Genomic DNA, 14,718 nt, shown 5'->3' on the forward strand with positions numbered 1-14,718 from the left:
ATGTGCTCGTGACCCTGATGCCGAGTTTCACTGAATCTATAGGAATAACAATGTAGCATAGCGCGGTAGCTTTAAGTACCGTGTACTTTAGGTTTTCGCATCTATGTGACGTTTAACGGAGAGACAAACAACCAATACACCAGCAAGGTGCCAAACGTTAGGTGTTCCCGTGCTCTTATGCTCTTACACAGCAGCCGTCGCTATGTGTCATATAAATGAATTGTAACTTATAGTCGAATGGAGGAAATTTCCTTCAGTCACTTCTGATTAATCGATTCATCGTAACTGATCTGATGTTAGGGTCCAACAATCTCTACCATACAGCAACAACAGGCAGCCTGTTATTAAAGTTTAATAAAGTTTAATAGATGTTTCGTCCGAACATCATTCGACTTGAGAAATTCGAAAGTGTACCCTAGACATTTAAACTCTCTTAATTGTTCAGTTATTTGCCCATATATAAAAGTCCATAAAACGCCACCATATTTGATTTATGTGCCGGTATTAGGAGCAATGCGACTCAATTTATGTACCGCAAGTAGAACGTTCTCTTTAGATTCACAAATTTTTCGTAAGGGGTATTTTTTTCGACACGAGTACGCCACCAAATTTAGCCGTTGCTTTCGCGGACAGGTGACGAAACTGCAGGTAAAGAACAGCGCCTGGGATCACGGCCTATAACCGAGAGACAATATACCTCTGAGGAAGTAAAAACCGGCGGTAAAAGCTTGCGCGATACGTCAATACGAGTCTGGTAATTAAAACTGCCACTCATACCCAACACGTGCGAGGCGCTAAACTGTTGCGCGGACAATCGAGGCGTCGCGGCGGTGTCGCCGGGATCCCACGCGTCCGCCGCGGAGGCAACCGGCCCAAGGCCGGCCACGTGGGCCGCGTTCCGCCGTATTGCGCATGCGCCGAGTGCCGTCTTTTGTCTCCGGCGGCGGCGATGGCGCCGAGTCGGGACGCGACGCAACGCACCGCCTGTCACTTGTCGCAACACCCGATGCCATCGCTACCTCACCAGTCCCAGCGTCACCTTTGCTCGTCTCTGGCGGCAAGCTGCCCAACACTTAGGCTTTTTTTACGCAATCGCGATTAGTCACGTCCATTTCGCATTAAATGGCACCGTTGCAAGTGTACGTACCTCGATTTGTAACTGAAATACCACTAACACGACGGCCGAGGCTGATGCAAACGTAGGGACGGGTGACTGTCCTCGCTGTAAGTGCCAATAAATTTTTTCTATCTGGGTCAACTGGTGACTACCAGTTTCCTCTGTTATACACACAGAATATTCTAAAACTTGCCCCCTTTTTTTTCATAAACGTTTCAATATAATAAAACGAGATTTTCAGCAATTGATAAGAGGCAGAGGAACACTTACTCCTGGTTAATCCTCTTACGGTACCTCTTGTATCATCTGACATACTAAAGCAATTCATCTTGAGGTTCAAGTTCACACTTCTGTCCGGGCTTGTTTACAAATAAATTCGTTTTTAAATAGGTTCCTCCTTGAGCAAACTCAATTTTTTTTCCTTCCTTTTATTTGGACGTTTCGCCTAAGTTATAGCATCTTTAGTGGGGTTTTTGTTAACCTACTATCAAATAACGTGAAGAAATAAAGAATTTGCTTTTTGGTGTCAGTACATATCGAGCTTCACATTTTAAACTGAAATTTTCACAAAAGAATACCTCGTTAAGACATAAACACTGCCATCACCTCTCTTCTTCGATTCCGTAGGTGAATTGGCGATTCTCTATCAGGTTTAAAGAATAATTACCCAATAGTGAAGCATCTTAGAGTCACACAGCTAGCATCATTTGGAACCCTAGATACGAGTATTATAGATAAGGAGATAATGTGTCTTCTACAGGATGAATAACCTGAAATTTCCACCGCAGATATTGCAGAAATGTAAAGTTTTATTTATGTGCGGTTTCCATAGAATGGATTGGTAGTCAGGGGATCGTACTGTTATCAAATAAACAGATTGTAATAGCACTTTAAAGTTTGCGCGAACATACACTTTTCTAAATGGTACAGTGCCTAATGACATAAAAAAATAAAGTAGGGTAAATTAGAGTGTCAGTGGCGTTCGATGCAGGATCCTACAGCGAGTCGTTTACGAAATATCGTATTCTGACAGTTTTCCATACCAACACTTTTTGTGCCGTTTAACCTGCGTATTGGCTCGGTACAATATTGTTATGTTTGCTCAGAGTGTACTTACATGTTCCTTGAGTGCATTGCGACTTGCTAGTCAGTTAGTGTGTGACGGTCCAAGCAGTAGCTCATGGGTGGACGAGGGACTTTACCAATGCAAGAAAAAGCAGACATGATCATGCTGTATGGAGAGTGTAGGAAAAATACAGTTCGTTCTAGTACTATTTGTAGAAAAAAATCCACATAACTGAATTCTAAATTCAACTCATTAATCTGTCAAAATAGTAAATTAATTAATATTATTCTTTCTTCTTCTTTCGTTTCACCCTCTTTGGGGTACGCTGGATCAATCATTTCTTTGTGCGTTGTTCTTTTCTTAGGGCCCAGTATTTCTTCATTCTTTCTGATCTTCTTCTCCTCTCTTCTTCCGAGATGAAGGATTTGGACTTTTTTGTGGATTTGTCTTGCAACCTTATGTTTTCATCTCTAGTAATTAATTTAGCAGTTCGATCAATAAGTGAATTTTCTGAAACATTTAATTCCACTAGGTCTTTCTCAGTTTCTTTAAACCAGTTGCGCTTCGTTTTTCGGTTACGGAAGAAATCAAAGATTTGTTTAGTTAATCTGTTGGAATTCATTCTGAGAACATGACCATAAAAATTTATTCTCCTTTTTCGCATAGATTCTGAAAGTTTTTCAATTTTCTTGTAGAGAGTTTCATTTTTGATGTGTATAATCTTATTGTCTTGAAATTTTGGCCCAATGATTTTTCTTAAAATTTTTCTTTCCTTTACCTCAAGTTTTCCCATTTGGCCTTTGAAATTCATGTTAAGTGTTTCTGCTGCATACAGTGCTTCTGGCTTAATCACTGTCTTGTAATGTGTAATTTTGGACCCCCGTGAAAGTGATTTTTTGTTGTATGTATTTTTTTTAGTTAATATTATTCAATAACACAAATAATATTTTAACTATATGGTCCTTTCGTACTAATATGGGTTAATAATCTTAGGATAGAAACTGACCTGGCTGTAAGATATCCCAATAGACGTCACCATCTCAGCAATTATTTATCAGCCTCTTCAACCAGTTAAGTGAAAGTGGTAGTGTAATACCTAGGCAACGTAACAGAAGCAAACAAGTGCCGACAGAAGAGGGGAAACTGATGTTCCTGCTGCCTTTGCAATTAATCCGCACGGTAACTCCAGCGCAATCCCAAAATCAAAATGGTTCAAATGGCTCTGAGCACAATGGGACTTAACATCTGAGGTCATCAGTCCCCTAGAAGTTAGAAATACTTAAACCCAACTAACCTAAGGACATCACACACAACCATGCCCGATACAGGATTCGAACCTGCGACTGAAGCAGGCGCGCGTTTCCAGACTGAAGCGCCTAGAACCGCTCGGCCACACCGGCCGGCAGCGCAATCCCACGAGGAAGTGGCATGAGTCAGGTAAATGTCCCGTGCAGTCTGCACCGCGAAAGGTTCCATCCCTATCACATCTCTCTCCATCGACAGCGGCAGGAAAACCATTAGTAGAATCATGTCAACTTCTGTACATGGGCATTAATACAGAATACTCCAGACACATAATGTATCTTGTTTAGTGATAAAGCAATATTTACCAATAATGGCCTGGTAAACTGTCGAAACAGGCTCTATTGGTCTGTTGACAGTCCCCACTGCCTTTGTCTAGTGGACTGTAAGCGTCCATGGAGCGTAAACGTGCGATGTGGCATACATCTACATCTACATCTACATTTATACTCCGCAAGCCACCCAACGGTGTGTGGCGGAGGGCACTTTACGTGCCACTGTCATTACCTCCCTTTCCTGTTCCAGTCGCGTATGGTTCGCGGGAAGAACGACTGTCTGAAAGCCTCCGTGCGCGCTCTAATCTCTCTAATTTTACATTCGTGATCTCCTCGGGAGATATAAGTAGGGGGAAGCAATACATTCGATACCTCATCCAAAAACGCACGCTCTCGAAACCGCGATGCAGAGCGCCTCTCTTGCAGAGTCTGCCACTTGAGTTTGTTAAACATCTCCGTAACGCTATCACGGTTACCAAATAACCCTGTGACGAAACGCGCCGCTCTTCTTTGGATCTTCTCTATCTCCTCCATCAACCCGATCTGGTACGGATCCCACACTGATGAGCAATACTCAAGTATAGGTCGAACGAGTGTTTTGTAAGCCACCTCCTTTGTTGATGGACTACATTTTCTAAGGACTCTCCCAATGAATCTCAACCTTGTACCCGCCTTACCAACAATTAATTTTATATGATCATTCCACTTCAAATCGTTCCGCACGCATACTCCCAGATATTTTACAGAAGTAACTGCTACCAGTGTTTGTTCCGCTATCATATAATTATACAATAAAGGATCCTTCTTTCTATGTATTCGCAATACATTACATTTGTCTATGTTAAGGGTCAGTTGCCACTCCCTGCACCAAGTGCCTATCCGCAGCAGATCTTCCTGCATTTCGCTACAATTTTCTAATGCTGCAACTTCTCTGTATACTACAGCATCATCCGCGAAAAGCCGCATGGAACTTCCGACACTATCTACTAGGTCATTTATATATATATTTTGAAAAGCAATGGTCCCATAACACTCCCCTGTGGCACGCCAGAGGCTACTTTAACGTCTGTAGACGTCTGTCCATTGATAACAACATGCTGTGTTCTGTTTGCTAAAAACTCTTCAATCCAGCCACACAGCTGGTCTGATATTCCGTAGGCTCTTACTTTGTTTATCAGGCGACAGTGCGGAACTGTATGGAAAGCCTTCCGGAAGTCAAGAAAAATAGCATCTACCTGGGAGCTGTATCTAATATTTTCTGGGTCTCATGAACAAATAAAGCGAGTTGGGCCTCACACGATCGATGTTTCCGGAATCCATGTTGATTCCTACATAGTAGATTCTGGGTTTCCAAAAACGACATGATACTTGAACCACAGGTCAATGGCCCGTTTTTCATTGCTGGAACACGGAGTGGTAGTTGGAGATAGACGCCATGGGACATTCCATTTCGGAAATCGTCAAGAATTTTATTATTCCGAGATCCACAGTAACGAAAGTGTAAAGGGAATGTGAAATTTCAGGCATTAGCTCTTACCATATACAACGCAGTGGCCGATGGCCCTCTCTTAACGACCGAGAGCGGCGGTGTTTGCGTTGTCAGTGATAACAGACATGTAACACTGCCTGAAACAACCGCAGAAATCGATGTGTAACGTAGGACGACCGTATCCATTAGGACAATGGGGCGAAATTTGGAGTTAACGGGCCACGGGAGTAGACGACCGACATGAGTACCTTTTGCTAGGAGGACGACATCGCCTTCAGCGCCTCTCCTGGGCTTCTGACCATACCGAATGGTCCCTAGACGATGGAAAACCTTGACTCGATCAAATGAGTAACGATTTCAGGTGGTAAGAGCTCATGGTAGGGTTTGAGTATGACGCAGGCCCCAGGAAGCCATGGGTCCAAGTTGTCAACAAGGTACTGTGCGAGCTGGTGGCTGCTCCATAATGGTGTGGGGTGTGTTTACGTGGAAGAGACTTCGTTCTCTTGTCCGGATGAACCGATCACTGACTGGAAATGGTTATTTTCTCCTACTCGGATACGATTTCCATTTATGTTCATTTTCCAAGACAGTGATGTCACCGGGGCAAAATAGTTCGATTGGTCTTACGAACATTCTGGACAATTCGAGTAAAAGATTTGGCCACTTAGGTCGTCTTACATGAATCCCATCGGACATTTATGGTACATAATTGAGACGTCAGTTCACTAACGAAATCGTTCACTGGCAGCACTTTTACAATTACGGAAGGTTTTAAGGGCCGCATGGCTCAGTATTTCTGCAGGGTACTTCCAACGACTGTTTGAGTCCACGCATGTCCACTTGCTGCACTACGTCGGGCACATCGAGATCCGACACGACATCACGAGATATCCTATGGATTTTATCATCTTAGTGTAACCCTCTGGGCAGATCACAAACTCATCTGACAGGCATATAAAGAAACTTCTAGTGGTTATGGGACATCTGGTGATCGGTGAATGATGTACGTAATACCTTAGTCAGTGGCGCCAAAAGTGCAGTAGATTTGATCGTGTAATGTGTTGTTTTGCACGCAGCGGGTTCCTATGTCGAATTTAACCGTCTTGGTCCCATCTAAAAGTTCTCAATGTCTGTAAAAGGGATTTAGCAACATCTTTTACGTGTACAGGCAGTTAAAAGTATTTTTTCTGTTTACTGAGAAGAAGCACAAAAGAAAAGAAAATGAAAAAAACTTGAGGTACTGTAACGTCACCGAAAAATCTTCTGGTAAAAAAGTAAGTAAACTTGTTCTTGCTCAGGACGAAACAGACCCAAAAAAAATTGATTCCGAAGCAAGTATGGTTTTTGAAGATTTTCATAATGAAACATTCCGTACCGATTACGTATTTTTCGTTATTAGCACGGCACGTTTCGAGTAGATCTACCCTCATTATCAAAGAAAGGAGTTTCAGGTGCAGAAACTATCGAATACAATAGCTGTTTCTACACACACAGATTAATACATGGATTTGGAGCATGAAATGAAGCAATACAAATATAGTTTCTTGCACCTTTTTGCGTCTTTTTATGAAATGACTTGATTTTGCAACTTCTGCCGTCTATTCCATGTTTAAGACCTTTCACCTGTTTTGATCTGCGTTGTCTCCTCTTGAACATGATTTTCAGATTTTGTTTAATCACAAGACAACAGTGGCCGACGAATATTAAAATATAATGAATGGAAATCAACAATAATTATTCATGCCCCCACTAAAATGGACGGCCTCAGCAAAATCAGTCACTCTCAGTAGCAATGGTCAACCTGCATATCTCAAATGAAATAAAATTTAGACAACGATGCTGCAACAGCTGAAACGTAAATTCATTTAATGCTCACGTGAATGCAATTGTTCGTACCTGTTGACTGTGTACTGCCTTGTTGGCCGTATTTGTGCTTAACCAGAACGGATTTTTCACGACGAAGTCATGCCGAAGGTTAAGAAGGAGAAACTGTGTGCACTTTCAGAAGAATTCAAGAGTCAGTTTATCGAATCTGATGGCATCATTCTGCGATGTTCCGTCTGAGAAGTAAATAAATATTGCAGTCGATGACAAGCATCAAAGAGGAATAATAATGGTTCAAAAGGCTCTGAGCACTATGGGACATCTGAGGTCATCAGTCCCCTAGACTTAGAACTACTTAAACCTAACTAACCTAAGGACATCAGGCACATCCATGCCCGAGGCAGGATTCGAACCTGCAACCGCAACAGCAGCGCGGTTCCAGACTGAAGCGCCTAGAACCGCTCGGCCACAACGGCCGGCGGAGGAATAATAAACGAGCCCATACAGAACAATTTACAGTTAAAGAACAATGAACTTTGCAAGTCAAAACCTAAGCAAACTACTCTGCTACACGCCGTCGCTTCAGGATCTGAAAAGCGGCAGTACTTTTTGAATGAGTTTTAGTGTGGATCTTGCCATGGGCTGTATCTAGTCATGAATTTCAGTCCACAACGAAAATAATCCTCCATTCAAGGCATTTCGCGAGCAGTATACACAAACGTCAATCCAGATGAGACCACTCCAAGAAAAAGTAACTTGCAGCCAATTTATAATGAAGTTTTAGAGAAAATGAAAGAGGCAGTCGGCAAATATGAAGTGGGATTCGCTTTAGATGGAACTGCTGATAATCCGCAACGATATATTTTGAATGTGTTAATTTTCCCACTATCTGGTGAAAGGGGTAATACTTTTTAAAATGAACCAATTCGAGAATACAAATGCCTGCAATCGTCGAAGAACACGTATGAGCCTGTGATCATTGGTCATACAGCACGAAAAAGTTACGATTGTAGAGACTGATCAAGCACGCCACACATTTTCGGCATTCCAACAAACTGACATCCACCCCAATCTTAAATATGTGATATCGTGTGCAACGTGCAAACCACGTTTCTCGGACGTTTCTGTAGTAACATACCTGTAGCAACCAACAGCCGAAACCAAAAACGTTAACTAAAATTATGATCTTCTTAAGAGTGTAGTTCTTTTGCCCAATAACAGAAAGAAATAATTATAGAGACAGTAACATTTTGAGACGCGTTTAATTGTAATCGACGTTTGTGAATTCGGCCGTGACTACGCTAACCAGGCCGCTTACCTCAGGGACAGAGGCGTAAGTTGCTCCGCCCCAGCTTAGGGGGTGTGAGAGCAAGGCTCCAATACACGGGGCTCATATGGGGGCCACGGCACGCCTAGCTCTCAGGAAAAGAAAAAAAAATATAGTGTAGTGGAAATAAAGTTCCAGTTCCAACACTGTTAAAAAAATTGAGCGAACAGTAAAGGGAACAAAAGAAAATTTGGAGCAGGAATTGAACTCTAGGGAGAAGAAATATAATCTTTGAGGTTTGCCGATGGCACTAAGTCTGTCACAGACGGTCAAGGACTTGGAAGAGCAGTTTAACGGAATGAAAAGTGATTTGAAAAAGAGGATATAAGATGAACATTAACATAAGCAAAGCGAGAATAATGGTAGTCGAATTAAGTCATGCAGTGCTGACGGAATTAGATCACAAAATGAGACGCTTAAAGTAGTAGGTGAGTTTTTATATTTGGGAAGCAAAATAACTGGTGATGGTCGAAGTAGGCAATGGCAAGGAAAGCATTTCTGAAGAAGAGAAAATTGTTAACATCTAACATTTAAGTATCAGGAAGTCCTTTCTCAATATTTGCATGCAGTGTGGCTGTGTAGGGAAGTGAAACGTGGACGATGAACGGTTTAGACAAGAATAGAATAGAAGCTTTTGAAATGTGGTGCTACAGAAGAATGCTGAAGATTAGATGCGTAGTTCACGTAACTAATGAGGAGGCACTGAACAGACTTGGGGAGAAGAGAAATTTGTGGTACAGCATGACTCCGGGGTCGGTTGGTAGGACACATTCTGAGGCATCAAGAGATCACCAGTTAAGTAATTGAAGAAAGCGAGGGGAGCAAAATTCGTACAGGAGGACCAAGAGATAAATCCAGTAAAAAGATTCAGAAGGATGTAGGTTACAGTAGTTACTCGGAGATGAAGAAAATTGCACAGAATAGAGTAGCATGGAGAGCTGCATCAAACCAGTCTTTGGACTGATACCATAACAACAACAACAACAACAGTGCAGACGGATGTTTCTCTTACAAAAGTCGGTATTACCCAGGTTTTTAACATGTTGGAACTATGGTTACTTACAATTTGCTTTTCGTCTTCCAAAATACAAAAGTACTTCATATCCCGCGGTGTTCCTCCCTCCCCTCCTCCCTCCTCCACCCAATACAGAGGTATCGTATGGGCGCTCTTGTGTGAGAAGCGAATGCCCATTGTGGAGATAGTGATTTTCAAATGTGGTATAAATTTGTAGGAAGGAATTGGATATTAAATTAAGGCTGTTGTACTACAAAGCAATGAGGCTTTCTAATCATTTAGTAAACATTTACGATCATATCTCATACTGCATAATGCATTTAAATACAGGTACAGTTACTGTTAGCAATCAGTTAATTATCTCCTCAGACAGACAACAAAACAAAACTTCGTCAGCCAGTGTGTCGGTGAATGTGGCAGAAATCTGAAACAGAGGACAGGCAACGCAAAGTGTTCCAATTGGATAGACTCTTAACGATCAGTAGTTGGGGCGTACGGCAGCTAGACTGTTGTGCGGTCATAACGTACCAATTTGTGTAGGTAACACATGCGGCCAGCGCTGCCGCCTCACAATGTCAGTATTGACCTTTGAGCAAAAAAGTTTGCTGACCGTTGCTCTAGACCATACTATTCTAGTGACGCACACACCAGCGGCGGAGTACTGCAACATACTCTCTCCGGTGTTTCCATTCCGCTGACAAAGTCTGGGAAATTCCTGGGGAACATCGGGTGACAGAATCAAAATAAACGGAGCGATGTCTTCCACGGCTTTCATTACCTTCACCTATAATGCTAGCAGCCATCGTATACCTGGGGTATCTTATACACAATCGTTACTTCCTATAATGGCACAAAACTGCAAAAATTTTCTAAACTAATTTCACTAGTAAACAGAGGAGTATAGTTAACTTCTATTAATCCTTCCGCTGTGAGGTAATCTAAGGCTGTGTCCAACACAGGCATCTACTAGCCAAACACAATCATAACTGGAACAAATTTCTGCGTTAGACACTCGTTTCTTTCTTCAATAAGCGTTTCAGTGCTTACATGGCGATTAGCAGTGGACACAAAAACCGTGAATTACAGTATCGTGATTAGTTATGCGCAGCAAACTACGTTTTCTAAGCGTTTCAATCGTCACTTCGCCGTAATAAGTGGAAAATTACAGTTTTGTGAGTGGTGACGCACACAAACAACCTTTTGCGGCAGCAGGCGAAGTGGCGAACAGGTTATGTGTCGTTTTGCTAAAAGAAATTTCGTGAGACGCGGCAGTAGTAAATGCTAAATATGTAATTAAGCTAAGGTAATGTGCACTCGCACGGGGAAAAATGCAAAGAGGCTGCTAGAATACCGCATGATGCTAATGATGGCGGGTTCTCCTCACGGTAGATGTAATCTCACACTTTTTTTTTCTTAGCAAGATGTCCGTTCATATGTCTGTACATACACAGAAAGAAGGATTTTCTAAATTTGCTAACTGACAGTGGCAAAATGGGCTCAAACGACTTTTCTGATGTTTGGTACACCTGTTAGACATAAACCCATGAGAGAAAATGAACTGTATATTATGATTGACAAGTTAAAATGGAAAACGTTGTAATTCTCATTTTCTCACAAAACTCGCTTTCAATGCGTTTGTGTTCTCCACATTCTTTTGCATGTCTGTGACTTGATCCAGGTGCCTAACCATGGAGAAACTCTTTAAAACATGCATTACCCGATGGAGCATCGTCCCTGTTCCAAGCTGTGCTCCCTATTGTGTTCCAAAATGTAACGGATAAACCCTAATGCTGTACTTCTGCAAAAGAATTATCACAGTCACCTGTACTACCTCAGTATTAATGACACTTTGGAAAAAAAAACTTTATTCCTGCTGCTTTGTCGAAATTTCACGTTTCGGCGAAGGACAGTTCGTTTTGTACTATCACGAAAGAGGGTCGAGAGTGCTCCGGATATGATACACAAATTAGTGCGGTACTCATTAAAATAAAGGCGTTTTTGGCTGCGGCAGAAACAAACTTTCTCCTCAGAGTGTGAAAATACTTTCTTGGCGTCCGGTACATAGGGAGAAACGATCATCACATTAAAACAAATCAAAGCTCGCACGGGGAAATTTAAGTGTACCTTCTTCCAGCGTGCTGTTCGAGAGTGCAGCAGTACAGAAGCAGCGAAAAGGTGGTTCGATGAACCCTCTCCCAGGCACTTAATTCCGAATTCCAGAGCAATCATGTAGATGTAGATGTAGATGTAGATCTTGTGACAAAGAGTGTGTACAAAATACAAGATGAGTCTTGGAAAGAAGCAAACAGCAACTAAACACTGTTAAGAAAGCTGTACCGCTACACGAATTATGCCCTTACCACTTTCGAACTGACAGGTTTGTTCAGACGGCTGATCACGTTTGTATTTCATTTGTTGTTATTTAGATAAGCTGTCGGAAAGAACAACAAACAACTAATGCAAACAATAATAAATTTAATATTAACGTGAACAAACGTCAGAAAGTAAACCTGTCCTTTCTAAACTACTAACGGCGCCACTTGTGTACACAAACAATATTATTAACAGTTGATCTTTGCTGTTTTCGTCTTTATAGATGATTTAGATCTTGTAGCATCCTCAGAGAGTTGCCTGCTGCGTTCTGCGCACAATTTAAAGATCACATCCGAGAAAGATAGCATTGGAATCATCACCGAATGAGAAAACTGTGGCCTACTGTAGAAAAAACTGAATGCAAAGTAAGATCTGTTTCAAAAATGTAACCCCAAAAAGATTGAACCCATTCACATATTTAGACTATAAACTATTCTTTGTCGAAGAAAAGGACCTATCTAAAATAACCACAAGGTATACGAAAACAACAAGATTATTAATAATATAATTGCACATTGCCTAGTCCAGGAACACACCAGAATGCGCCTCTCTAAGACCTTTTCAAGACCCGTGCTGTGATATGACAGCGAAGCTTGGACAACAGAGGCAGAAGACTCGAAAAGATTAAGAGGCTGTGAAATAACGTTTTCGAGACGAACAGCTTGTTGCACCAGATGGGATCAAAAAGGGAATGAAGATACGTTGAACGAAGTTAAATTGTAAGTCATAACACATTGAACACAGAACTACCGAAACAACTGGAGAAAACGTCTACAGCGAATGAGCTGAGAGAGAATTCCAAAATCTATGCTACCTACCACCCCAACAGTGACAGTAGCGAGCCAGTGTGTGTGTTGGATCTTCCATCAAGCTACGGACCCCCTTGAAGATATCTCCCGCAGTCGGAGACGAAACGTTGGGAATCACCACAGCATTCATCAACCGACCACGGCATAACAGCCCGGATAATTATAATGGACATGATATTTCCGGCCGTGAAAATTTACATTTTAGTATCCTTCTATTCTGTCGAGGAGCTCCTGGAAGAGCTAAAAAATTAAGCAAATTCCAGTGTTACATTGTTGATTGTCTTCATTTAAACTTACGACTTGTCACCTGAATATTTTTTTTATATTTCATTTTATCTGTTTCTAATATCGTGTTATAATTTCATGTATTGACTCGTTCCATGACCATGGAGACTTCTCCTTAATTTGGTCCCACGGAACAATAAATAAATAAAATAAACAAACAACGTCTCGGTTTTTTTTCCGACACGAATACCTGGTCATTCTGCTGACTACAGTACACTGCGTCAATCACACAGACTTACCAGCAGTGCACGGTCTCTCCTCTCAACAGCTATTGAGTGTTGTAGTGGAACTTCAACCTTCGTAACCCTTTTCACCAGTAATCACTTCACAAAAGAAATCAATACGCGTCACCAGGTGTCGAACAGCATACTGACGTCAGAACAGTTAACATTCCATGTTCTGTCGGCATACAACGCCATTTTTCACCTGGTGGCAGAAAGAGCATGTATTACGTTTTTCAGCATACTCTGAGAGCGCACGAACCGATGGCCATAGCTAGGATGTTCCAGCGTACCACGCACCAGCTCCCGAGGATAGCGAGCTTGTAGGATAGGAGAACTCCCACTTGTATGTAATGTTACTCGAGTGGGTTCAAGCACTTACTCATTTCGGAACGGTTTCATAAAGCCCCCGTAGCCTTTGCTGAAGCAAACGGCCCTAAAAATTTTTAACTGGTCCTTGATAGCCTGGTACTGGTATTCTCGCACACATTCTATAGGGGGCAGATTCGGGAATCTTGCTGGCTATGGGAGTACATCATCACGCAGACAACTCATAAATATATGTGATAAATTTGGAAAACGCTGTTCTGTGGAAAAATTACACCACGATACGGTTGCGTGAGAGATAACACATGATGACACAGGATATCCAAGAGGTACCACTGTGACCTCAGAGTTACGTGAACCACAACCGGCCTTGACCTGAAGACATATCGAATGGCTCCCACTTACAGTGACGCAAGGAATAACTCGACTGTGCCTCTCCAAAATATTGGAAGAATGTGCCATCTCCCCTGGCCGCTGCAATATTCGCCTACAATGGTCAACAGTGTTAGTGCAGAAATGCCATTCATCGCTGAACAAAATGCAGTGCTGTTCATCAACGGTCTATGCTTACCGATCGTGGCATCAATCAAAACTAAGCCGTTCGTCTTGTGGTGTTATTGGCAGCCTTTGCATGCAACGATAATTCCATAGACATTTAGTCTCCGACGCATAGCGTGGGACGTCTCAGAATGTTAGGGAGAGACCATTACATGTGCTGAGATGGCAGGCGTATGTGTGAAGGTGTCACGATGTGCGTGATGCACAGTATGGCGACCCTATATTGTGGTTGTGTGACGTGGTCGAGCGGAACATTAGTGATGAGTATGCCTCCTCTCGCGTCTTCATCCATTTGAACATCGGGCCACTGACACAACCGATTTACCCAAAAGCATGATTATTGCTCTATTCAACCGACCAGCCAAATGGAGATCGACAATGAGGCGCTTTACAAGCTGTGGCAGCTGTCGATAACACTATCTCATACCAATACACGTGACCTCCGTGTCCTTCATAGCGATCACTCAACATCTGACGAAGTTCACCCCCCTTACACAACGATACGACAGAAGTCATGGGATACCGATAAGCATATATACAAATGACGGTAGTATCCCGTATACAAATGATAGAGGGGAGCGCATTAACGGAGCTCTCCTTTGTACTCAAGTGATTCATGTGAAAAGCTTTTCGACACAATTGTAGCTGCACGAGGGGAATTCACAGACTTCGAAAGGCGGAGTGGTAGTTGGACCTAGATGCATGCGAAATTCCGTTTCCCATATATTTA

Source organism: Schistocerca cancellata, chromosome 9 (genome assembly GCF_023864275.1).
Source record: "Schistocerca cancellata isolate TAMUIC-IGC-003103 chromosome 9, iqSchCanc2.1, whole genome shotgun sequence".
Lineage (NCBI taxonomy): Eukaryota > Metazoa > Arthropoda > Insecta > Orthoptera > Acrididae > Schistocerca > Schistocerca cancellata.